This window comes from Dipodomys merriami, unplaced genomic scaffold (assembly GCF_024711535.1).
Source record: "Dipodomys merriami isolate MVZ:Mamm:240054 unplaced genomic scaffold, mDipMer1.0.p SCAF_4, whole genome shotgun sequence".
Lineage (NCBI taxonomy): Eukaryota > Metazoa > Chordata > Mammalia > Rodentia > Heteromyidae > Dipodomys > Dipodomys merriami.
In genome coordinates, this window is record NW_027205603.1 from 91,403,104 (window position 1) to 91,430,427 (window position 27,324).

The window sequence follows — 27,324 nt, forward strand, 5'->3', positions numbered from 1 at the left end:
TACCCATAATTTTTAAAAAGAGAGACGAGTTCTCCCTCACACTCTTTCTCTGATTTAGTAGCTACATGAAAAGGCAAGATGAGTGCTCTCACCAGAAATGAAACTAGCCAGCATGACACGGTGATCATTTAATTCTAAGCTTATAGAGCATTGCCAACCAACTCCAGTTGTTTATACCGACTCCATGGTGTGTTGGCAGTCCATTCCTGTTGATATAACAAAATGCCTTTGAGTAGATCATCTGGACACAACAGCCATGTATTCTTCGCAGTTTCAGAGACCAGAAATTCCAAAAACAAGGCATCAGCCGACCTGATGTGGATGAGAACCCCTGCCCCATGGTTGGCAGCTTCTACGTGTCCTCTCGTGGCAGGAAGGACAGAGTCTCCCATAAACCTCTTTTATAAGGACAGTCATCTCACTTCAGAAGGTAGAGATCTCGTCACATAATCACTCCCCAAAGGCCCAGTGTCTTAATTATCAGAATCTGAGGGTTAAGATTTTAACTTATGATGAATGGGGAAGCTCAAACATTCAGAGCATAACAAGGCCTGAGCAGATAGAAATGATCAATGTACAAAGGTTCCCCTATTGTCTTTCTTTGGAGATCCTAGAATACTTTTCCTAAGGTTCTTCAAGTTATTACATGAGGTTAAAAGATCCACCTCTTGAGCACTGCAGCTCCTTTTACCAGTTTTCCCTCCCCACAGCTCTGTTCCAGTACTTACTCTGAATTCCAAGAACTTGGGTTATTTCATGATTTGATGGCTGTAAAATCCTGGCCAATCCAATTTGGTTGTCTTCGCCTAATAAATAAAATAAAGTATAGGAAAGGATTATTTATCAAATAGCTTAGACATGATTTTAAGTCAGGAATCAAATTGATCAAATTGATCTTTCTTCTCATTGGTTTCATGGGGGAGACTGAGACAGCCTGACTCATTGCTCACCCTCATGGTCGCTTGTGTGTCTCTGATCCAATCTTTGGGGTTCCTGAATTCCTTCCTGGCTTAGCTTTCACCAGCTTCCTAAAGCAGGGTGGGGTAACATCCATTCACCTGACCAAGTTTCTAATGTAGTCAGAAGTGACTCAAGAGGTATTTCAAGAGGTTTCTATCACAGATAATCTATACTCCAAGTGATTGTTATCAAAGAAACATGACCTAGGTGACTCTGTGCCTTTTTGTGATATGTTCCTTTTCACACTCGTGGAATTTTTCCCAGAGCTCCCTTCACTGGCTGATACTAGGACTATCTGACTACAGGAGGACTGCTGTCCCCCAGCCCTGGTCAGGGAGGGCCCATCATGACCTACATCTCTGCAGATTCTAGTCCTCCTCAGATAAGTCTTCCTAATTTTGATTAGGGACTGTCACACTATAGGCTACTTGTAGTTGTGAGACAGAAGGGAATGTCTGGGAATCAAGGGTTCAAAGCCAGATAACAGAGTGGGAAGAGGCAAGATTATAAACTTAATGTATATCAAACTCCCCATGTTTTCCCCTTCCTGAGGCAGAGCTGGTTTTAGAGATATCAGATACTTTCCTTGGATCTGCTTTGGACACTTTGTCATTGGTAGTCACCAGAAGCCCAGGTCTGTCCAGTTTGAAGCTCTTGTCCCCTTTTCTGCCTCAAGGACACAGACTTAACATCTTCAGGGTCTTTACTTAGGCTTGTAGTCTGGATGCATCTGTAGGTCACTTCCAAATCTTTTGAGTAAGTGACACCCCTACTCCAGTTTTATTTTGCACTGCACTGGACAAGTTATGAAGATAATAAAACTTAACCCCAAGGTCATTTCATCTGCAACCCACATTTCAATGACTTTTGAAGTGCCTCAGCAGTGAGATCATATCGTCTGTACATTTTTCAGAAAGGGTGCAGCATTGACACTAAGACAAGTGATCAAAGCATGTCCTACCAAGCACACTTGTATAACACTGCCATATGCATATGGCCTCATCTAGACCCTGTGACAATCATGACTTTTGGCAGATAACATCACACCAGGCTATGGGCTGTTTGGAATCCCCAAGATTGTGTTCACTCCCCTCTTCATGCTTAGCAGACTCACACCTGCTGGTCCGTTTCTTCCATCGAAGATCATCAGCTCCTGCATCCTGGTGCACCTGCTTCGTTCACATTTGCACTCAGAATGAGCTTGGTAGCAGGCATGGTTAAATGGGACTTAACAAATGGTGGTGACAATATTATTTATTCTCTGCCTTGAAATGTACCCTGTCCCAACTGAAAACCAAAGGGCACGGGAACCAAAGGAGAGATGAAACAAAATATTTTGAAAAGCTCTGAAGAAACCGGCATCCAAATAGTTTGTCTAATGAAAGACTCGAGACATCTGTGCGATCCTGGGTGATGAGCTCAGCTGTCTGGTAACTAAGGAGACCGCGCTCACTCCATCAGGTCAGGAATCCACCCATATGCTCACCATGCTTAGTGGCATCTGGGCCTCTCTCCCTCTTCCCTAGAATGGCAGAATCATGTGCAAAGCATGTGTTCCGAAGCACACTTCTGGCACAGGACGTTGGGATCCAGTGAGAAACAGACAGTCCTAGGATCAGGAAATAAAGTATTCCTTACTTGATTCATCCAACCATGTAAGAAATTCAGGTGAGTTCGCACCTGGGTCACTTCGCTTTCTTTTTTGGCCCTGGCTTTTGTGCGGTCCTTCAGGGCACGTCTATCATTTTTGCCAGATTGAATGTCACACTATATGCTCTAAATCAAACCTTGTAGTAATAGTCTCATCTAGACTGAATTCTAGTAAAGCAGTCATCCTTGTGATGACTGCAGATGCCACTAGGACTGAAGGGTTGTGTGGTGGTCTCCACACAGCTCCTAACATCCCGTCCCACAGTGATCTCGTGACACTCCACCCCAGTGGCACTGAGCCCTTGTTTGTTTGGCTTGTTTCTTTATTTCTGTTATATAGACCCCAAACCTTAGAATACACACATACACACACACACACACACACACACACACACACACACACACACACACACACACACACACACACACACAATTGCCAGTGAGGCACTTTCTGTCACAGGGAGAAGTGTACTACACACCTTAGGTTCACTGTGGAAGAAGATTTTTTCAGTCTCCTGATAAAGGATTTTCTTTCTTTTTCTTCTATCAGTGATGGGCCTTCAACTCAGGGCCTGGGTGCTGTTTCTGAGCTCTTTGGCTGAAGGCTATTGCTCTACCACTTGATCCACAGCTCCACATCTAGGATTTTCTTTCTTTTGAGAACATTTTTAAGATGACTATAGCAGTAGTTCAGAGCAGTTGAATTAAATTAAAGAAGAATCTGGTATTCTCTTTTTTAAAAAAATTATTTTATTGTAAAGATGCTATACAGAGGGTTTCAGTTACATGCGTAAGGTAATGAGTTCATTTCTTGTTGAGCATTGTTACCCACTCCGTTTTTCTCCCACTATCCCTCCCCTCCCCTAAACTCTTGCTTTGACAAACATAGTCACTGAGAAGAATCCAGGCCCAGGGACTGAGGTTCTGCCTTCTGTCTGGCCTTACGCTCATAAGGAGGAAAGATAAGCAGGCTCCCCTAAGGCTTCTGCCCTGAATGTTGTAGATATAGGCTATTTCCAATACCACCATGCAGAGGAGAGAGAACAACAAGCTCTTCCTCCAGTCTGCATAGCCTGTGGCCTGATGGTCTCCAGACAATGACTGTGTACCCGTGAAGGCACCTGCATCACATTACAATGGCGCTATCAAAAGGCACAGTCAGACAAAATATATGTGATAAGTAACCAAAAAGAGAAGGAGAGGGAAAAGCAAAATATGTAGAATGGGTAAAGAAGCACAGAAATATAGACTTTCAAAATTAGAAAAGCAAACTTTAATTTAAAAAAAGAATGTATATGTAAAAATACAGAAATGTAAAAATATAGAATGCAAAAATATAGAAAATATTATAAAAGAACAGATAGGGAAGAAAGTATATAAATATTAAATAAAATTTAAAAGATTGCAAAGTAGTCCATGAAAACAAGAGAAAGGGAAGAATCAACAGAAAGTAGTCATGCAAAAAAGGAGAGGAAAGGGAACAAGAAAGAATGAAAACCTCAAATGGACAGAAATAATATTAAGAAAGAAAAAGGAAGTATAGCATCTGTACATGCTTATAATTCCAGCTCTTCAGGAAGCAAAGATAGGAGAAATTTGGTCAAATGCCAGTCTGATAAAAAGCACATATAAAACTGTAAATGAAAATTAAAGTAAAAGCCTTTTTTTATGGCTAGGGAGGTTGAACATTTCTTCATGGGTCTATTGGCCATCCTTCTTTCCTCTTCAGAGAAGTTTCTCTTTAAGTCTTTAGCCCACTTATTTATTAGGCAGTTGTTTCTTTGAAGATTTGTTGTTGGGGAATTTAATTTTTTGAGTTCCAGGTATATTTTAGATATGAGACCCTTGTCCGTTGTATGGCTAGTGAAGATCTTCTCCCAATCTGTGGGCTTTCTATTGATCTTGCTAGCTATGTCCTTTGACATGCAGAAGCTCTGCAATTTCATGCAATCCCATTTGTCCAACCTTTCTTTGATTTGTTGTGTTTCTGGGTCTCTATTGAGAAAATTTTGTCCTGTGCCAAGGAGACCTGGGGTTTCTCCTATTCTATCCTGTAATGTTTTCAGGGTATCTACCTTTATTTTAAGGTCTTTGATCCATTTGGAGTTGATTTTGGTGGAGGGTGACATATAAGGGTCTAGCTTTAGTTTTCTGCAAGTAGTTAACCAATTTTGCCAGCACCATTTACTGAAGAGGATGTCTTTCTTCCATTCTATTTTTTTAGCTCCCTTATCAAAGATTAGATGGCTATAGATCTGTGGATTCATTTCTGGGTTTTCAGTTCTATTCCATTGGTCCTGAGGTCTGTTCTTGTGCCAGTACCAAACTTTTTTGATTACTATGGCTTTGTAGTAGAGTTTTTAATTTGGTATTGCTATTCCTCCAGCACTTTTTTTCTGTTAAGAATCAAAACAACACTGAGATACCACCTCACCCCAGTTAGAATGACTAAAATCAAGAACTCTAATAACAACAGATGCTAGAGGGGATGTGAACAGAAGGGAACCTTACTGCATTGTTGGTGGGAGTGTAAACTTGTTCAACCACTTTGGAAAGTAGTATGGAAGTTCCTCAAAAAACTCCACGTAGAGCTCCCCTATGACCCAGCAATCCCACTTTTGGGCATTTACTCGAATGATCACAAACAAGACCATACTAAAGCTACCAGCACAACTATGTTTATTGCAGCATTATTTACCATAGCTAAGATATGGAACCAACCCAGATGTCCCTCAGTAGAAGAATGGATCAAGAAAATGTGGTATATATACACAATGGAATTCTAAGCCTCCATTAAAAAGAATGACATTGCCCCATTTGTTAGGAAATGGAAAGACTTGGAAAAATTATATTAAGTGAAGTAAGCCAGGCCCAAAGAAACATAGGTCCCATGTTTTCCCTTATTTGCAATAACTAGTATATGTCTGAGACAAGCAGAAACAGTCAGATAAATTGATGTTAGCTGAAATGAACCCCAAGGTAAAAACTCAAATGGTTTTTCTTTCTTGCTATTGTTTCTAACATATTTATAAGATGATTTCTTTGTTGCTTTGTATGTCCCTCCCCCACATTATAACCCCTGTTTTCACTGTATTTGATGTTGGTATAATTTGTGGAGGGGAAGGGAAAAACAAATTGTTTAAATAGAGATGCAGGTGGATCCATTGCAAGAATGAAATGTACAAGATGTTATGTTGAAAAACAAACTTTACAACTTTGCCGGGGGGAGGAGGAGTGGAGATAGGAGGGCAGGGATAGTAAGGGGGACACAAAGGAGGAGGCTACAATGCTTGATAAGAAATGTACTCTTTACCTTGCTCATGTAATTGTATTCCCTCTGTATGGTATTTTCACAATAAAAAAACTTATTAATAAAAAATAAAATAAAGTAAAATCCAAATGACTGGAGGCATGATTCAAGTGGTAGAACACTTACCTGGCAAGTGGAATGCTTAGACCTCAAATCCTAATACCATAAATGAAAATAAAAGGGAGAAAGGAAAATACAAGTAGAGGATGGTAGATAGAAGGAAGCCAAAATGAAAAAAGACAAAGAACATAGAAATAAGGGGAAAAAAGAAAGTAATACATCTCAGAATAAAAGAAAATATATTAAAGAAATCACATTGCAAAATTCCATGAAGAAAGAAAGAAAATAAATAGAAGAATATAAAAATGAATAAGGTGTATTGTACTTACCAACTGACTTATTGCATTGAAACCCCTTTGTGTGGCTCCTTAAACAGAGATAAATAAATAATTATGAATTAGTAAGCTAAAATGGACATCAAAGCAAGGCAACGCAAGGACCCAACAGTAAGCAGTTGATTTGGAAACTGGAGAGAACCAAGGAGAAGGGAGGGAAACGGAGCTGTCTGTCTAGTACAGGGAAGGCAATGGCTGGGAGGTTGCACCAAGCTTACAGCCCTGTGATCCCTCCCTCTGAGAAGCACCTCAGTGTTACTCCATCGGAAGTAACCAGTAGCCAGTAACCTAGCTCCCTGATACAGCAGCCCCTGCCAGTCCTTGCTTGACAGAGGCTGTGGTCTGCCATATAGATGAACAGAGTCCCATCTAAAGGGCCTGAAGACATCCCTTACTTAGCAGAATTATGTTCTCTGTTTGGGGAGTCGGTAAGAATAGACTGAGGTAGAAAACTCAGGGAAATAAGGGCAGGACAGGAAGAGCATCTCAACAAATTGGCAGTACTGAACCTCATGGAGCCTATGCAGGTCAGGCATTTCATGATCTCTATGGCTTCCAGGTCACCTGTTGGGCATGTATTATTTATAGGGAGCAAGGCAGCAGGGATGAAGGAGAGCGGAGGAGAGGATGACTTTGATCAGAGTTTATTGTATGCATGGATGGAAAAACCATAATAACCTCTCCTGTATAATTTATATATGCTAATTAAAACATAGAGGATGATAAAGTGTGAAACAAAAAACCAACCCATAACCTGGTGATGGAAAGTATATTGGTTTTTGAGAAACACATCTCTTCACACCTATAATACACCAAACCTATGGATGCAGCCTCTAGCTCACTTACTCCCAGCTCCTGTTGAAAACTATAGATTCTTAAAATTGATCATTGAGTTGGACTGTAGTGTCTAGGTCAACTAATTGCTTGTCAAGTACCAGCTGAATAAATTAAACAGCGCTATGCCTCAACAAGGGAAAATGGCTTCATTTTTCTATGGACCATTGCCCACAAGAGAGCTAAGCAGATCAGGGTTTCCTGTTTTCACCTCACAGGTAACTTCCATTTGTGAAGAGTAGGAGAGAACGTTAGATGTCCCTCAGTAGATGAATGGATCAGGAAACTATGATATATATATATATATATATATATATATATATATATATATATAGAGAGAGAGAGAGAGAGAGAGAGAGAGAGAGAGAGAGAGAGAAAGATAGATAGATAAATAGATAGATAATGGAATTCTATGCCTCCATCAGAAAGAATGACATTGCCCTATTAGAAAATGGAAAGACTTGTAAAAATTATATTAAGTGAAGTAAGCCAGGCCCAAAGAAACATAGGTCCCATGGTTTCCCTTATTTGCAATAACTAGTATATGTCTGAGACAAGCAGAAGAGTGTCATAATTTTATAATTGTCTGACTATCACAGATATTAGGGACTAGGCCTTTAACTTTAACAACACCCTTCGCCTGATAGTGAGAATCTTTATCTCTAAAGCCATCCTCCTCTTCTTCCTGACACCCTCTGCTGCAGAACCTGACTGTTTCTATCTGGGAAATCCTTCTCCAGCTACCCACTTGCATGCTTCCAAGACTGCTCATTGAACCCAGAACATCCCCTCCTGATGTCTTAATCATGCAAGTCTTCCTATGCTTTCTTTTCTCCTTTCAGCTTACGTGTATCTTCTATATGAAATATTCCCTGTTGTCTAGGATAAAAGTTCAGCCCTACACTAGACATATATCTTCCTTATACTGTCCTTTTTTGTAATGTCTTCTCTCTCTCTCTCTCTCTCTCTCTCTCTCTCTCTCTCTCTCTCTCTCTCTCTGTGTGTGTGTGTGTGTGTGTGTGTGTGTGTGTGTGTGTGTTATATTTCCTTATTCCCATAGTCTTTCTTTGGTTGTAAGCAAAGGGAATAGGTAGCATTTAACATGTTGGCTGTACCTCACTCATACTTACATCTAATATCAGCTTGAAATTCTACTTCAGTAACTCTAGCATCATTTTTCTCATTTCACAGATAAAGAAATTCACATTTGGTGATGTTAAATAAATGTCTTTATATAAATTATAGAACACAGCTTACACGTGGTTAAACTGGGAATATATCTAGGTCTGACAGCAGAGCGAGTCATCTGTCCTGCTCTGTTGTTTTCTCTACCATGACTGTTCACAATAGCGCTGAATCCAGCTGGAGGTATGGGATGGAAGGCAGGGGAAGACAAGTCTACTCTGATTTCTCCACTTCACCGGCGCATCCTCAGCCTGTCTTTACGACTATCACGTTTCCCTTTCCTACATTTTGCCACAGCAAAAGAAAAAGACCCAGTCATTGCCTAGCAGTGCCCCCTTCTGATCACGCCACAGACTCACACATTCCTGAGCTGTGAGGATCATTGTTGCTTGGCATTTGTTTTAATGGTCAGAACGAATGGATTGTGACCCTTGGATGATACTGAAAATTAGGTTTATTTGCAGATGAATGGATCCTAAATTGCTAAAACTGTCATCTCAGGAAGCAAATACGCGGTTCATGCTTTAATAGAAAAGAAAAATATAACATCTCCCTCTTCAGCCATCTAAATAAGCAAACTTGAAAACCCACCAAATTAGAACTGCATTGTTCTGTCAGGCACCCCGCCGGAGTCTTGCAATATTCAAAGCAGTCATTGTGTTCCAATAGCTCAGGGAAAACATGTTTTACTTCACTTGAAAAAGTTAGATTGAAACTTCACATTTGAAATAATAGCAGGAGCAGCCACGTTCAATAAAGCTACCGCATTTCCCCAGAAAGGCAGCTCAAGTGAAAAGGAGACAAAAGCTGGAGAGTGATGGACGATTCCGGTGGTGAGGATGAAGAATGAGAAGAGAAATCAAGAGGCTCTATTCTAGTCTCAGCTCTAAACTCCGTTCATGGCCGTGCCGAGCAAGTTGCTTAGTTTCTGTGGGAAGCTGATTTTCTGCACTGTGGAAATAAACAATGAGTACATGTCCCAGAAAGTTGAGAAATGTTTTGATGACTAAAAGTGAAATGGAATATCCCTATTACCCAATCACTTTTATCTGGGGACCAGAGTCAAGCTTCATTAGTAAAACAAAAAATAGTAAGCCCTTGTCAGAGGGCTATGTAATGTGTGTGACTCTGAATCAAGAACCTGACCGAGGGTGAAGGAGACATGGAGATCCCCAGCCCTCTGGCTGATAACTATGAGGTAGAACATAGGAGTCAGCAAACTATGGCCTGCAGGACCAGCAGCATCATTTGTAAGTAAAATGTACTGGAATGGGCTTATGCTAATTCTTGTATTCTCTGTGCCTTTATTATCCTTCTCTTTCCATTCATTTTTGCTGTTTACTTTTTTCCTTTTTCTTCTTTTTATTTTTCTCTAGAGTGAGAAAGAGTCTATTTTGCTCAAATACACAGAGTCTTTGCAAAATAGATGAATGTGTTTATTCTGGTAGGAGGGGCTGTGCCAAGACTCATGATGTCACCTGGGTAGCTGGGCCTCAGCTGTAATCCCCAGCGACACAGTGCTCAGGTCTTTAACCAAGAAGCAATTTCACTGCTGTGAGTAGCTAAGTATCACTTACACCCTAGTGCGGCTCTGTAATTTAGCATTATATCAATTCTGAGTTCTCAGTCATCTGGCTCCTATATTTCTTTTATAGGGAACTGTGACCTTCTTGAGTATTGAGTCTGTGCCAGTTCTCCTATCCAGACCAGCATGCCTAGCATTTAGGCCACAAGGTCCTTGTAGAAAAGAGTGATTTTCTTTAGAATTGTGTTTCTTGGTATTCTTAAATGAGATCATTTATTCTGAGAATTCCAAAGTTTGGTCTTGTTTTTACTCACCGCTTACTAGAAAATGGTGTATTGAAAGCAGAAGTTGATAGTTCAGTCTTTGTTACTCATGAAGAGATAAACAAGTGAATGAAAATATACCAAGGACATGCCTTTCCAATCTGGATGATTTGCAGGGGGTTTGTCTTTAAATCAGGAAACAATAAACAGCCCCTGTGTGTAACAGTGCACTAGACTAAACTCCACTTTCCACCCATGTGTGATCGGAGTCACCTGTGAAACATGTGATGTATTTCTATGATCTGCTCATCAGCCAGAGTGGGTTCAATTACAGCCTCATTTGCGGGAGACTGTGATTAGTTTCCTGCAAATCTCTAGAAATGCTGTTCCAATCAAAGGCACAATCCACTTTTCCCTATGAGTTAACTTTCTTGGTGTTATATGGCATTTAGCAGTTGGTTTCAGGACGGAATCTTTGCATATGAAATAGAATTCTAACTAGTGCTAAGTTTTGAGGGAGCCAATTTTTCTGCAGGTCAAATCCCAGTCTTGGCATATTACATCTGTGGATCTATTCGGTGCCTTCTTTCTGACGACTGCATCATCCAACTGTGGACAGCCCTGGGGGTCATCTCCCACTTGAAATACTTAGTGGACATGTATTTTCCAAAGTTTTGACCCAAAACACTTATATTAAATTATCAGAATAAAACCGAGACTAATTTGCACATATCTTTTTTTATTTTTTGGGGGGGGGGCGTCCAGTCGTGGGGCCTGAACTCTGGACCTAGGCACTGTCCTTCAGCTCTTCAGCTCAAGGCTAGCACTCTACCACTTGAGCCACAGCACCACTTCCGGCTTTTTTCGTTTTGCTTATGTGGTGCTGAGGAATCGAACCCAGGGCCTCAGGCATGCAAGACAAGTGCTCTACCACTGAGCCACCTTCCCAGCCCCACATATCTTTTTTTAATAAGGTTTTTATTGTGAAAATACTGTACAGAGGGGTTACAATCACATGAGCAAGGTAATGAGTACATTTCTTATCAAGAATTGTTGCCTCCTCCTTTTTCCCCTACCATTCCTTCCCTCCCACCTCTACAACTACTTTCCCCCTCACCCCCACCTAAATTGTAAAGTTCATTTTTCCACATAGCAGTGGGTCAACCTGTATACTTATTTAAACAATTTGTCTTTTCCCTTCCACTCCCCAAATTATACCAACATCAAATACAGTGAAAACAGGGATTATACCGTGGGGGAGGACATATAAAGCAACAAAAATCACGTGGTACCCTATAAATATATTAGAAACAATAGCAAGAAAGAAAAAACCATTTGTGTCCTTACCTTGGGGTTCATTTCGCTTAACATCATCTTATCTGACCTTTTCTGCTTGTCTCAGATATATACTAGTTATTGCAAATAAGGGAAACCATGGGACCTATGTTTCTTTGGGCCTGGCTTACTTCACTTAATATAATTTTTTCCAAGTCTTTCCATTTCCTAACAAATGGGGCAATGTCATTCTTTCTGATGGAGGCATAGAATTCCATTGTGTATATGTACCACATTTTCTTGATCCATTCATCTACTGAGGGGCATCTAGGTTGGTTCCATATCTTTAAAATAATAGCTAGATAGATACAAAGATAGATAGATACATACATAGATAGATACATAAGTAACTGACTAGCATTCATTCATGAGACTGTTTAGTGATGATCATTACTGAAAAGGCTTGACTGTCAAACAAGCAAGCATGGATCAGGATAATGAATAATCATCTTGTCAACATTTCATGTTTATTACTACAGTTCATTCACTCACTGGAGTCACTGTTTGGGGGGATTGTAAGAATTGGGGAAGGCTGAGACGAGGATTGGGTTATTTTTTGTTCATCATTCCAAACATTCAAAGACCTTTAGAGAAAGGTCTGTAAAATTGTGATTTTTAAATTTTTTAAAAAATACTTTTATCTCAAAGTAGTTGTACAAAGGAGTTGCCATTCAACTAACTGGTATATGAAGACAATGAATCGATATTTTCATTTTAAATCATTGAAAAAAATCTAATATTGAGTGACATGTGGAAATTATGAAAAATTCATGTGCCAGTATTTATAAACCATTCTTTCCACACATAGCCACACATTTGTTTTTTCATGCGATCATAAAAACAGCTAAGTCCTTGCAAGAGGGACTATGTAGCTTACAAAGTAATATATTCATCGTCGACTTTGCCTTCCTCTTTTTTGGGTAACATCCAGTGGCTGTCTTCCATATGGAGCCTTGACTGGAGGTTTTTGCTTTCATGAAAATAGATACATTAGTGCAAGCTCATTGGGCAAAAATGGCCTTAGAAAAGTGAAACACGTGGCTTTAAATGTTCATTTAATTTATTTCCCTGAAGAGCATCTATGGCAGGTCCACTAGATTAACCAAATTGTAGGAACAATACAGTAAACTATATAAAATTCATCAGATAATACTTTCCATTAAAGAGCCACCGCACTAGAGAAAGGGAATCATAAGATAATGACACCAATGTATTAGTGCTATGATGATCATTGGAAATGTGGACAAACTCTTCCTTGGAGAAGTCTACACATTGGGAGGTTCGGTATGGTATACAATGAGAGGGGCTTGCAGGAGCTGTTAAGAAAATGTCCTTGGCCTACCTGGTGGGTGAAGCAAGCACACCACCTCCCCCTCAGAGGGGTGTGTGTGGGGGAGTGGCATGGCTTGTATTTCGGGCAAGGACTCTAAGGGACAGTTTGCCTTCACTGTAGTATGGGATCAGAGAGAAAGGGTGAGTGACAGTTTAGTCTTAAGCCATGGCCAGATCAGAGAGGACCCTGAGGGCTCCCACAAGAATCTTGAGAAAACCAGAAGACACGAAAAAGAAAACGTACCACGTTTGATGTTGCATTTTAGAACCATCTGTCAACAGGTCAGGGGGCAAGACAGTGGCGGTACCAAGTGAGCTTACACACACATACTTTCCAGGTAGAGAGGATGAGCCCCTGCTGAAGCCACGCAGAAGGGAATAGGCACGTGGTAACAAGAGGATGATCACAGAGCCTGACAATGGGAGCAGCTGACAGACTGAGTCAAAAGTAATGCTGCCGGCTTTGCATTTACTTTCCAGATGGAAAGTTGAAAGTTATCATCTTCCCTCCAATTGAATATGCACTGCTGGTTGATTTTATTCTTCTGTAGCTATTTGGTCATTTTTTTCCCAGCATATAGTGGAAATTGCTGGAATCACTGTGAGTGATGGTATGATAGTCCTCAATCTAAATTGCAAGAATAGCAGGTTGATTGAAGCCACAAAAAAAAAGAAAAAAGAAAGAAAGAAAAAAACTGCTACACATCTGTACCTATGTGTCTACACTTCTCTATGCATGCACGTTGGGGAGGGGGGAGGCAGGGTGTGTGGAGATGCAAATACATACTTCTACATGCATATTTTAATTAGCAAAGAAATGGCATTATTGAAGTAAATGCAAGGATAATTATTCCATAGAAGCAGAGTTTCAACATGGAAACAACCCCACTTGATGTTCAGCCAAATACTGTGACATGGACCTCCACCTTGTGCTTTATTAATGAGAGGGCCACACGTTGAACTGTTTGCTTCCAAGGCAGACAGGTATTCTGTTTCTACAGTCCACAGTTTCTGTGGCTCCAGCGGCTCATTTGAGGATCACTGCTCATTTCCTGTCAGATCAGTAGAAGAGTGAATACACCATGGTTTTTTGAAATCTAACTGTGTACTCTGTGGCATATTCTGGAAGGAGAATGAAGCCACAAATCATCACCAGAAGGTAGCCATGCTGTGCTGAGGAACACCTTGGGCCAGAATGGAGTGTCACGCCAGCCAGCAATGGCTCTTGGAAATGGACGAGTCCAAGATGTACAAGTGTGAAACACAGCACAAAAAGGCTTATTCTGCTGAGTAGGCACACACACCCACACCTGGCCTTTCAGCTGGACCTTGGGAGATTAATTCATTCCTCAAGAAGAGAAGAATCCAGAGTTATTAATGTAGTTCATGAAGGCAAATGTGAAGGTATAAATAGTGACAGCACAAGCCCAGGGTAGGGACAGACCAGGAAGACCAAGGAAAGCCTTTCTAGAAGCTCGCCTCTTAGGCAGAGCACGCAGCTCAGTTCTGGTCTTCAGCCTGTTTCCTTGTAAAACAAATTACTAACATATCCAGAAATATCAATGTTATGCCTTCTAGAGACAGAGCTCCTCCTAGGGAGGTGGGAAGGCGTAGCCGATGACCACTGGTGGTCTCACTGTCAAATGGAAAAAGGGAGAAAGAAGAGAGAGGAAAGGGAATCAGGGGATCGGGGAGCTTTGGGGAGTGCTCTCAAATAAGAGGAAGTTACGAGGTAATTAGAGGAGAAAAATAGAATAAACTTGCTGTTGACATTTAGCTATTTAGAGAATTATAAAGCTAATTTATGGTGATTGCTTCCAAAAGGATATGGAGTTCTTGATTGTTTCAACAACTGATCTACAAACATAATGAGTATCAGCTCAGAGCAAGATCTATGGTGAGGTCAGGCCCACTGAGGGAGAGGAATTGCTGAACGTCTTCCATGTGCCCGGCACGCTGCCACCGTTAATCCCAGTGAGACTTGGCAAGCGAAGTATGACTGTCCATTTCCTGTGGGACTACAAGGCCATGCAAAGAGGGTTTGATTGCAAAGTGAACTGCTCACCACGCTGATGCTGTGTGCATCAAAGGAATACCTCGGCATTCTGTTTGCAGCAAAGGGTCTGTTGAAGGCTTAGCTGGAGATGCTTTGTGCAGCTGGACACAGGGTTCCAGGCTCTGTATCATTGTGAACCAGCCCTCAACCTGCAGGCACTGGAAAGCCATTAAAAGTTCTAAACTTTAGCGTGTGGTACTGGCTGTTAAGAATTCAGATGATCCATCTAGCCACGATGTAAAAGCATATGAGGATGCATGCAGCTGGGAGGCAGGAGCAATAATCCTAGCAACAAGAGATGCCGGACACTGAAAGGGTAGTGGAGAAGAGCAAAGGCTCCATTCAGAAGATGAGAGACTCACAGAATTAGTAGGAAGGGGTGTTTGTTCAAAGAGGATGCTACAGGGAGAGAGGAGAGTCAGCTGGGTTTAAATTGGAATTTTTGCAGAGTGGATTGTCAAGCACACATATAAGACAAACAATGCCAAACAATGCACCCCCCCCCGTACCCCATCCAAAAAAACCTGAAGTGGATTGACAAGAGAAAATTCATGGGAGCATGTTTTTCTTGGATAACACATTACTTACATAATAAAAGAAAAGTCGATCAAAGAAGCCAGCTCACATGGTATTTGTCCTACACGTCAAATGGACACAGATTTCAGCATGAATCATGCAATGTTTGGTGTGTGGCAATAGAACAATGTTTGCCCAGATTCTTGTCAATCCTGAACTTTAGAATAGGCCTATACTTGGAAACAGTATCTTTGCCCATCCAATTATTAAGCCTTAGGGCTTCCAATCATTAGTACTATTATAAGAAGAGGACAGGGGAAGGTGCCAGGGATCCAAGCCTGTAACCCTATTGACTCAGGAGTCTGAGATCTGAGGATCATAGTTTGAAGCTAGCCCCAAATTGTATCCTGTTCTTCTTCTAATGACAGCAATACAGTGTAGAATTATATAGCATTTCTCTCTCTTTTGAGGTTATTTGACTCTATCAATCTTATTTCTACCACCCATACCCTACACCCCAAAACAAATTTATTCATCTGAATATTAATTAACATTGTTTCAAAGAGACGGCCACTGTTTATCATTGATTTAAATTAAATATTAAGAAGGAAATTAAAGAGATTTTTATTTCATTTATTCAGCAGCAACACTACAATTTATACAAATGAAGGCATAATTAAACAGTCTGCCATTAAATTACAATCTGCATCTCATGTAAGCAAACATATTAAAATTGAAAATGCTTGTCAGGAATAGAAAACCAGTTTGCTTCACTAAGGATTAGTCTGAATGTATAAGTCACATTAAAACAATTGTTTTGTTTGTTTTTTTCCAAAATCGACTGTGGCTTTGTCACTGTAACCACATTTGCTGGTTGCATGATTTCTAAGATGCACACTTAGTAATTATTCTAAGATTACCTACAGCAATGCATATTGGGGCAATCCCTGGCATGCCCTAAGCTAACTCTAATTTAGTAATTTCATTTATGAGCTAGGTATCACTGTTATCACATGTTTTGTTTGTTTGTTTGCTTGCTTGATTGTTTGGCTTCCTTTTGGAGAGAGAGAAAGAACAGCCTTTAGGAAGCAGTGATTGGAGGAGATGCAGGCAGGAACACACACCCATCTAAAAGCTGTGGGGTAGGAGGGAAGGATTCAAACTCCAGTGGAGTCATTGCAATAAAGAATTCAACTTTTAAGAATCATCTGAGAGTTTACTATTCACTATTCCGGAGGGGGGACTCAAATGTCAGATCACTTCTGTCCAAATAATATTGGTTATGTTTTGAAGCCACTTTATTGAGACATAATTGATAAGAAAACCAGCTGTACATAACTAACATTCATGCAAATTGACAAATTTAGGAATAAGCCCAAGTCCATAAAACCATCAACAACAATTAAGCCATAAACAACCCATTTCTTCTAGAAGCTTGCTCTTGCTCTCTTCCCCTTACTTTTCTTTTTTTTTTTAATTTAATTTAATTTTATTTGTGAACATACTGTACAGAGGGGTTACAATTACATGGGCAGGATAATGCGTACATTTCTTACCAAGCATTGCACCCTCCTCCTTTGGTTTACCCTTCACATCCCTTCCCAGCCTCCCCCCTCCCCCCAATCCCAATCCTTCTCCTTCCCCCCCCCCTCCCCCCCCCCCGCACCGACGTTGTAAAGCTCGTTTTGGACATGACAACTTGTACTTCTCATTGTTGCAACAGGTCCCCTTACTTTTCTTAACATAATACTTTGTATGTAATGAGAATCTTCAAGATCTCCCCCTCCCAGCCAGTGTTGATTATATCACAGAATATAGCTGCCCCTCTGCGCTGTATAAGCCCTTTAGGCCTCATTCAACTTCCAGAACTGAGGTTTAGTACCTTCTGATGTATACCTACATTGCTAAGCTCTTTTCCCAGTGCTGTGGGCTCTGTATAACTATTGCTTGGCTGTCCTGACTCCTCCTTTCTCTACCTTCCCTGATTCACTCTCCTTTATCCTTCCTTTCCAGGATGAGAAGAGCCATGAGGAATAATATGTCGTGAAGTTTGCCTGCCTACGTCTCCCTACGTCTCTGATGATTGGGCAGCAGGCTCTCATTAAACCAACAGAAGCTGAGACTGAAATAGTTCATATACTGTGGTAGACCTCCTGAGTGAATACTTGGAGTTAGTGAATAACTGACCTCTACTCCCTGACAGGTACTACTCAGAGAAAGTAGTCATTGGTATCTTGGACTGGCCTCCATGTCAGTCCTTGGTTTGAGCTCAGCATGATACCTGCCTTGGGTATCATGAGTCATTCCCTCAGCCATGAAATTGATTTCCTTTCTCCTTAATCAAATCAAAGTAAGTTACTAATGCATACATCCAGCAGATATTAACTTACACATGCCCAAATCTAACTTAAAGTGTTCATGTTTCTTTTCTTATTCCCAAATTCTCATCATGCCCCAAATTTAAAGAACTTTCCATCAGACTGGCTCTAGATAAACAGATGATTTGGGAGAATACGTCCCACACCTGTTCATTTTTTCACAGTGGGTTATTGAATCTAACTTCTGAAATTCTACTGTGTAATCGCTTGGTTTATTGCATTTAAATCCTAAATTCTTACTGTAACATCATTCTCTTAAGAACTGGTTGTGAACTTTCTGATTGTGAAACTTCTTCCCACTTGTTAGTATTTGTTCAGAAAAAAAAAGACTGAAAATATAATCCTTAATTTTTATTGATTAGCCATAGTATTTTTCTCTTTTCTTTTCTTCTCTGTAACTCTGTCCTCATATCTTCTTCTAGCTTAACAGAACAGAACCAGTGATAGAGATTACAAGATCCTAATCAATTCAAACAAATCGTTTAAATAGGGATACAGGTAGACCCATTGCAACAATGAGATGTACAAGTCGTTATGTCGAAAACAAACTTTAGAACTTTGGTGCAGGGAGAATTGGGTGGGGGGGCGAGGGGAGGATGGGAAGGGATGGGAAGGGGAAACAAAGGAGGAGGCTACAATGCTTGATAAGAAATGTACTCATTATCTTGCCCATGTAATTGTAACCCCTCTGTACAGTATTTTCACAATAAAAAAAAAAAAGAATGGTAGCGTAAAAAATCCAACATTGACTCTTCTCATCTACCTTATAAGGTCTTGAAAGGCTCTCAAATCACTTGGTATAAGACAGGACAGACAGACATGCTTCTGATTGTCTACAGGAGCCATCACCTGTATTGATCATGTGTATGGCTCACAAGTGACTTTTGCTCTGATAAACCGCAATTCACTTGTTTATTTATTTGTAATAAGTAGTTGTACAAAGGGGCTTCAACTCTAGAAGTCCCGAGTCTTTACCACTGTCACCTCTTCTATCGTTCTCCTTCACCTTTACCCGATCCTGTCCTTACCCTCAAGTAGTTCAGATTTCACATGACGTGCATTGAATAAAGTGACAGTATTAGCGCAGTTGGCTTTCTTAAGGGAACAGGTGGTCCTTATCTTTCTGTATGCAGTTTACTTCACTTAACTCTCAACAGAAAATTATGGCTCCATCCCAATGAACTTCACTAAACCATACAGCTCCAACTCTGCCCTCCCTTCCCCAACCCTGGCCAGCCCCTTCTCTCCAATAGGAGTTCACTAATACATGGCGGTCTCCCTGAGCTCTCTTCATCAACTCTGCTCTTCTGTTGAGACTCACCACTGGTTCATGCACTCACCTATTCCCTTCTCTCATTCCAGCTCCACCCGTTCTTCTGTGGACTCACGCCCTGGACTTGAAGTTGGTTAACTCTGACTAACTCCTTGTCAGAAGCAGAAGTGTGTGCAGGAGCCTGACGCATTTCCTCTTTGCACAGTGTTTCCCTTCTTAGTCCAGTTATTTTCCCAAGACACCTTCTACTTGCTAGCTCATCTGTCATCATCATGTTTCTTTTTTTAAAATCTTGAGCCATTTGAAATTCTCTCAAGCCCAGCATGGATACAGATTTTGGAAAAATCATTTTCTTCCGCAGAAATCATTTCAGAGGTAAGTAAATCTAGCTGTAAAATGACCAAGGTAATGGGTCTTACAAAATGATGGTTATTGATTGGATTGCTTCAACAGACATTTGGTGAAATTAGTAATTACCTCTCAAGAGCTATGGCCCTGAGAGTAGCTTTCTTTATAGATTCCTTTCATTTTTCTTCCAACTAACAGTGACTGCAAACGGCCCTAGATCTGTTGTGATTCTTTCTAATAGAAACCCTAGTTACAAAGTAAAATCATTCACATGATGAAAAATTAATTAGGAAAGTCTGTTACAATTTTTAAATATGTATTCGTGGTTAAATAAATTTGAAGTTTTGAATTTCACTTGCTGCCCCTCAGGGTGGATATTTTGCATGCTTGTGGTTTATCAAACCACCGCAACAACAACAAAAAAAAACCTAATCAGACTGTCTCTGCCATAAATGGAAGTCATTTATTTAGCCCTAATTGGGATCTGAAAAGTTATTAAGGCATATTTTTGGAGTTTGTTCAAATTAATTATTGTGAAGCAAATGAATTTATAAACAGGCTCATTTCTCTAAACATTTCTCCTGAACCAGCTGTGCCTTGTTTCAACAAATGAACATTATATGAAAAGAACAAATATTATGAGCTAACATAGACTGAAAAATACATGGAGGGATCAAGGTTTAGGGCAGAAGCTGGGGAGACAATAAAATAAAACATGGGTATTTATATCTATGCTTGTTTGACCCAAATAATTATTGTTTCTACCATATTTCCACTAGAAATTTATTTTAAAATACCTTGTCATCCAATTGATCTTTAGAATTCACAGCTTCATTTTATGAATCTAGACTTTTCCTTAAGACAGAATAAGTAGGGAAACAGAGAATTTGGTTTCTTATGCCCAAGGTTTGTAAGACCTTTCTGGGGTAGTGCATGTCACATCTCCTCTAAAAGAGTTATATTAAATGGTGACTCTGAATATAGAATAATATCAGAACATAGATATTTATATTGCATTCTCTACTTTGTGTGAACTATTCAATTAGGATGTAATAACAATTTATAACCTGAAATTCATGCTTATTCCAATAGATAACCAAATTTAATTTCAAACTGTCAATAGGTGATTTTTATATAATCTTTAATCCAGTTAATGACTGTTATATAATTTTTAGATTATCCAGCTCTAAGGCTAAGATTAACATCTCTAGGGCAATTACCTGATTTATAGAGCTGGATATCAAATGATCACTTCTTTCCTGAAATACTCAACTTGCATGATGAGCAAAATTTAGATATTATACCAACAGCTCTGTATGTCCATGAAGAACACAGGTGATTTATTATAGCCATGAGTCTTAGAAGTACAAGGTGTGTGCACATTTCATTTGTTTATGTCTGTCTCCAAAAATTCATCCAAATACAGGTGACCTTTTGATTTATACTCAGTAGAGTCCCTCTGAAATAAGAATAGGCAAACCTTCCCATCACTTCTTGATTTCTGTTGCCTCTTCTATTATCTGTCCCTTGTATTCTACCCTTTACCATGTAACCTTTTCTACAGGGTATTTCAACAGCTGTCAGCATTCTTTAGGCTCAGCATATTGATATTTCCAGCCACACCTTCCTCAGCTTGTTGAAATGAGAAGGAAACAAATTTGGATGAGAGATTATCATGGGTCAAAAGGTGAATCACTCATTGCACCTTTCAAAGTCAGAAATTATTTCCAAAGTAAATAAAATTGACTTTACTACGCAAATGGATGAGGGGCAATGTGTGACTCAACCAATATTTGCTGAATTGAGGGATAAGTATACATGAAACCACCGTATGAAGTGTGGTACCTTCTGCTGCTCTTCAGTGAGATTGGAAGAGGTATCTTTTGAAGGTTAAGTGTTGAATGTGAATGGTTATCTGTGTGTGTGTGTGTGTGTGTGTGTGTGTTGAAATCTACGTCTTCCATCTGAAGATCAACAGAAGTTATGACATACTGATTCCTTACCCATAATTTGATTCCCAAGAAAACATATGTAACTTCCAAAGGTAAATGTGAAGAGTGAGAAAAAAAATGAAATGCCATGGCATTGCAAAGGAATGAAGTGACTTTATGAGTGTGCTGTGAAAGTAGCTCCTAGCAAAAGCAAATACAAATCTTCTTGAAGGAAAATATCCCAAATGCATAACCCTAGCAATGCCACTGATTAAATCCCATAAAGCATGGTATGAACAGAAAAAATTACCACGTATACAAGAAAGTATTGACAAAACTTAAATCAAGTCAAGAGCACTCCGCCCTCTTGCTTTCAGATTTTGAGATGATGGATGTTGAATAAAAGTACTTTACAAGGTCTTTTAAAAAAAAAAGAAAATACAAAAACCCTATAAAGAGTTTGTAATGTAGCTCAAAGTTTGCTTAGATACATAGGTTTGATATTCAGAACCTAAAGAATTACTGAAGAAAAACTTAGAAACAAAACAAATTTTGGTTATGGATAGATTATTCCTGCTACCTCAAATTCCTATGTTGAAGATCTGACCGCCAGTACTTCAGAATGTGGCCTGATCTGAAATAAGGTTGCTGGAGGTAAAAGTAGTTAAAGGTAAGTCTGGAGGAGTTAATGAATGAATCCTATGTAATGATGAATCCTATGAGGCATAGAATTCCATTGTGTATAAATACCACATTTTCTTGATCCATTCATCTACTGAGGGGCATCTGGGTTGGTTCCATTTCTTAGCTATGGTAAATAATGCTGCAATAAACATAGTTGTACTGGTAGCTTTAGTATGGCCTTGTTTGTGATCATTTGGAAAAATGCCCAAAAGTGGGATTGCTGGGTCATAGGGGAGCTCTATGTGAAGTCTTTTGAGGACCCTCCATACTGTTTTCCAGAGTTGTTGAACAAGTTTACAGTCCCACCAACAATGAAGTAGGGTTCCCTTCTGTCCATATCCCCTCCAGCATCTAAAAACAAAGGAGGGGTAACAATGCTTGAAAAGAAATATACTCATTACCTTACTCATGTAACTGTAACCCTTCTGTACAGCATCTTTACAAAAAATAAAATTGAAAGAAAAACTTAACTTGACGGCAGAGTACCTGGATGTTGACTAGCATTATTTTAAGTATGTCCATGAAGGCATTTTGTGATGAGAGTAACATTCGGTTGGTAGACTGGGCAAAATAGACTGAAGTCCTCAAGATGGGGGCTTCATTGAGAAAACTCATTACTATCCAGCAGAGGGAGTTAAGGAGAATATTATGTACAAGAGTAGACAGAATTGATGTGAAAAATATAGGCCTAAAGAAATTCCCAAGAATGCTCACAAATGCTAGCAAGAAATAGAACATAAAAAATAGCATTAAAAGATATTGAGAGCTGAGCCCGGTAGCACACATCTATAATCCCAGCACTCATGAAGCATAGGCAGGGTGAATACAAATTTGTGGCCTGGGCTTCAGAGTGAATGCCTGTCTAATAATAATAATAATAATAATAATAATAATAATAATAATAATAATAATAATAATAATAATAATAATAATAATAAATCAATGAAAATTACATTTAGGAGGATATAATATACATAGCTAGCACAAGAGTATATTTAATCAACATTGTAGAAGCTGAGAGAACATAGTATTATGTGAAGTTACCATTTCTGGTAATTGTTTAGACCAATGAAAATCTTGAGTCCACAAATAGCCAAGAAGAACAATTCCAAACAAATAAAACTCTGGACACATCTTACCAAAAACAATATGACAAGGAAGAAAAGAGATTATTTAATAAAAATGATTGTTAGCAGTGACCTCTGAAGGAAATGATGCCCCTTGGGGCTCTCTGATAAGTTAACTGGCAGTGTGAGATTTGGTATAGTGCCTCAAGAACAAAGACATCTTAAAGCAAACAAAAATCAACGCTGACCTTAGTAGAATTACTGAGGCATTTGTAAGATATTTATTAAAAAATAAAACAGTTACATGAGGAAGATCCACAAAACAAGAATGGTAGATAAAAATAATTGAATCATTTGAAAACATGTTTAAATCTAAGCACATAGTGTTGGAATAAAATTATCATAACAATCGTTATAATAATCATAATATTGTCAAATCCACAGCTTTAAAAATGAGTAGAAACAAAAACTTTCAAGAAATACCCAGAATACTCATTGTACATAAGTGATAAAGAAGTGGAAAATGTGAAATATGTCTAGGGGAATGGAATAGAGAGAATGGGAAATAATAATGGAAGAGGCGACTCTGATCAGGAAGCACTGGGCACTTAGATGGATGCGTTAAATTTTAAACCCTGTACAACATTTCGAAGTTCAGAACATTAAATGTGAAAGAAACAACGTGAGTAACTCTTGATGTATTGAACAAAACTCTTGTCAGAAAAATAAGCTTCAATAACAACTGTAAAATCCAAAAACTAGAGAGAAAAATGTAGTAAAGTGCATTATAATTCAATAAGATTAATCATAAGGCATCAGGATATGGAAAAGTGGGCAAATGAAGCTTAAAGAAAGTGCAAAATATGTAAATAAGTTGGAAATTAGAATGGCAAGACCATATATTCTAAATAAGAGATCAAACTTTTCAGTTAAAATCATTTTTCTCCCACATTATTAGCATGATTAATTTGTACAATAGGGTTTCATTTTGACATTTGTTTCATATTAATCCTCCCTCACCCCCTCTGTTCACTTTCCCCACTCCCACCAGTCCCAAACTCCAGACAGGACCTAGGTTCATTCCAGTTATGCAATAATTTTTAATATATGTTAATTGCTTCAACTATTTTTACTGTGATATTTTACAGTTATATTTACACTATATATACAGATTTTTAAAAAAATAGAAGACAGCTATGCTGTATTTATAAGGAATACAATCTAGGCATATTGAATGCTAAAGAGAAAAAGAAAGATATGCCAGACAAATAATATCTGAAATATGAACAGTTTAGTGTATAAATGTCATAATTATGCTTTAAGCTCCAAATAATGGCTATGAATGCATATGGTTAAATGCACTTTCATACCCTAAACTCTTAATAAAGTAGCCTTAAAATATATCTAATAGGGAACAAAAGTTGGCAAATCTAAGAAATCCTACTCCTAGTGGAAATCTTCAACTGGTATTCCTCACTGATTTATGAAATAGGCAAGGAAAGGGGGATTAAGTTGAATAAATTCTATTATACATTAGAGAGGTCTTATCATAGAACCTCATCTCAGTCCTTTGATATTCAACATTATTCTCAAGTATGCATGGAATTAAGTAACATAAAACAAACAAATAATGTTCACTACATCCCAGACCATTAAGATTCAGCCAGGCATGGTGGCAGACACTTAAAATTCTAGAATTTAAGAGGCTGACTGAAAGCTACCAAGTTTGAGGTAAGTCCAAGGTAGCTAGCAAGATGCTATCTCAGAAAAGAAAAATAACATACAATTACTTTAAGAAACGATTCAACAAATTTCAGCTTATTTCATATAGATAGTTGGAAACATTGTGTAATTTTGTGAAAAGCCACTGGCTAACTACTTTCTCCCTTGGGCTTTGTCCTCTGAAAGTCCCTCCCACGCTGACCGTATACTGGGCCATATGCCTATTAGCAAACTTGAGCAAACAGAAGCTTTAAAAATGGCTTGCCCTTTCTGTTTATTCTCTTTTCAGTCTCTGGGGGGGGGGGTGGTTGTGAGAAGTGAAAAAAATAAGCAAGACCACAAAGACCAGCTCAAAACCAGCCTGAGTCACAGCATGTGATCTAGCCCAGACAGGTCTAGTTCCAGTGCACATGCAATCAACACAGTCCAAAGACACAGAAGTAAGACTAGTCAATGGTAGATGAACTGCTCAGAACCTGTGAATGCATCATGTATCATAAATTGTCATGCATTTAAACTTGGCAATGAGATCTTCGTCATGCCTTTAAACTTTGTAATGGGGTCTTTGTTTCATATCACCAACCATGTAAGGGGCATTGTACTTCTATATTCAGAATTTCATAATAAAATTATAAGTAAAAATATGTGTTCTCATACTGCATCTTCTTCCTTCAGGTTATGAGAGTAATCTGCCCCTTATAAGCTCATTTTGGAAGATGACAGTGATGGTCTATCTCTTGTTATTACCTTTTGCATTCAAGATACACCTGCGGAATTGGTTACAGAATGCTCCCTAAGGGAGTGAAACAATTAGTAAAGGAAAAAAGAAAATGTATGTGTATATGTTCACCTCATTGTCTAATAAGTATTGAGGACCACCATGAAGCATGACCCTGAACAATGAGCCTTTTTCATGAAGCTCAGGGATACCTCAGAAATGAGCAAAAGAATGACAACAACCCCATCTATGGAGTTGCAGGAAGATTATACATCAGCTTGTAGGTGGCTTGAGTAATTTATTTAATAGGTACACCTGCTCCTGCCAGCTGTGAAACATTTGGTGAGGTGACCTCAGGCTCATTTCAACAGCTTGGCATCCCCTGCATGGCACATGGGGAAGGGCAAAGTCAAATGCAGGCGGGAGACCTTCCAGGTCCTTTGAAGTGGAGATGGTTGCCATGGAAACTTCTGGAAGGCACACTGGAGGAAGTCAATACTCCCAAGTTCAAAGGAACAGCTTTTGTGGTGTGTGTTGTTGTTTTGTGGGGGTTTTTTGGGGGGTGGCTTGACAGCCTCACAAATCCTGTGTGAGAAATAGCAATAAAGGTGTGACACTCACAAGGCAGCAGGCTAACCATCATGTTCTATAGAGGGCTCTGAAAAGCACATCAAAAACAAGCATTCCATTTCTATTTGGATGATGACATATAATTCTGTTAAGATCATAGTAAATGAACATTGTAGAATGTTTTTGTTGTTTTCTGAGCTGGGTGCTGGCTACAGAAGAGGACATCCATCAGTGAATATGAAAAGATGCAATTCTCTAAGACACAACTTTGTGAAACCATATGAAAACCAGAAGTATGGCAGTTCTTGATTCAGATTATGTAAGGTGTGATTGAAACAGCTGGAGATATGAAAAACCCTACCTCATCCGTAAGGCAGGTATGGGCTAGGAGGGTAGGAGTAAGTCCATCAAGAAGAATTCCTTTAAGCAGAATCATAATAGCTCTAACAATGTAGCTCTGGCTTAAAACTGTCTGACTTTAATGTCTTCTATGCAATTTAGAGACTGTGGGTCAAATTATTGGTCAGAGTGTTAACAGATTTAAATGAAATTCACAGCTATACAAGTTGTAGGTAGGGATGGGGGGAACTTGGAGAGAGCAAGAGTCAAAGAGTGACACTGTTCAAAAGAAATTAACTCTTTATGGGACATATAATTGTGTTCCCTCTGCTCATCACCTTACAATAATAATTTTTAAAATTCACAAAAGAAAAAGAAATTCACATAGTCTGGCATATAGAAATGGTTCCATGTCAGTTGATGTTTACTATGCTTCTACTGGTAGCAAGAACTGATTGAGGACATAGTGTGGGTTAGAGTTAAGCAGTCAGTCAAGTCTTATCCCTTAAAATTTACAAAACACCACCCTAGTGGATTATCCTCATAAAAACTTTAGTCCATGAGCATTGTTATGCTCTTCAGTTTGTTCTCCAGGCAACTGTCACACAGGGATCTAGATCTGAGTCCAGACCACAAAGATTATGACTACAGAATTGACAATGATACCAATGGTAATGTGTAAATTCATTCTTAGCAGTATACTCTACCCCATATCTGGGATGAACCATTATAACAACAAAGGGACATACCACCATACCCAATGTGTGGCAGGCCATTTCTGCCTTCTTATATTTATTTAACTTTTCAATACTTCCATAGTGAGGAAGATGTTATGTTCTCCACTTAGGAGATGAGAGAAGAGTTATGCCCAGAGGTTAAATATTCATCCAGTGCCATGTATATTGTAAACAGAAGAGCTGAACTTGAACTCTG

General features: G+C 39.1%; 1 long non-coding RNA gene across 1 annotated transcript; it reads left to right on the plus strand.

The window, feature by feature from the left end:
- Positions 1-9,514: 9,514 nt before the first annotated feature.
- LOC138806351 (uncharacterized) lies at positions 9,515-19,260 on the plus strand. The gene is made up of 3 exons (XR_011365813.1): positions 9,515-9,584; positions 17,375-17,564; positions 19,102-19,260. It is a non-coding gene; the product is annotated as an uncharacterized lncRNA (long non-coding RNA).
- Positions 19,261-27,324: the final 8,064 nt, after the last annotated feature.